Here is a 511-nt window from a genome sequence, read left to right as displayed (position 1 = left end):
GGACTACAGGTATCTGCCACAATGCCCAGCTATTTTTGTTGCGGTTGTCATTGTTGTTTAGCTGGCTCAGGCCAGGATCAAACCCACCACCCTCAGTGTAGGTGGCTGGCTCCGTAACCACTGTGCTGAGCCGAATTTCCAGTTTCTTTAATGAGAAAGTATGTTTAGCCAGCAAAGGGAAATGGTCATAGACAAGCAACCAACAGTATCTATCATAGCAATTTTATAGCTGGTTTAAACTTGAGTAAATAACTTATTCTCTTTGAGGCTTTGCAATCAGAAACATGGGGATGATAACAATGGCTTTAAAGATTAGGGTCAGCGTCAAATGAAACCAAATAACATGAGATGTCACAGTCTCTATAAGAGGTGTCATATAAATGCTAATACCTTTTTATATTCTTATTTATTTTATTCTTACTCTCATGGTGCCCAGTGTTTGTGGAGATTTCGTCAATTGTTCCAAGGAAAGGCCAGTTGAGAAAAGCAAAGAGAAGAAACACAGAGAACA

This window comes from Otolemur garnettii, unplaced genomic scaffold (genome assembly GCF_000181295.1).
Source record: "Otolemur garnettii isolate 467f Iridium unplaced genomic scaffold, OtoGar3 scaffold00069, whole genome shotgun sequence".
Taxonomy (NCBI): domain Eukaryota; kingdom Metazoa; phylum Chordata; class Mammalia; order Primates; family Galagidae; genus Otolemur; species Otolemur garnettii.
This window is presented reverse-complemented; position numbering follows the sequence as displayed.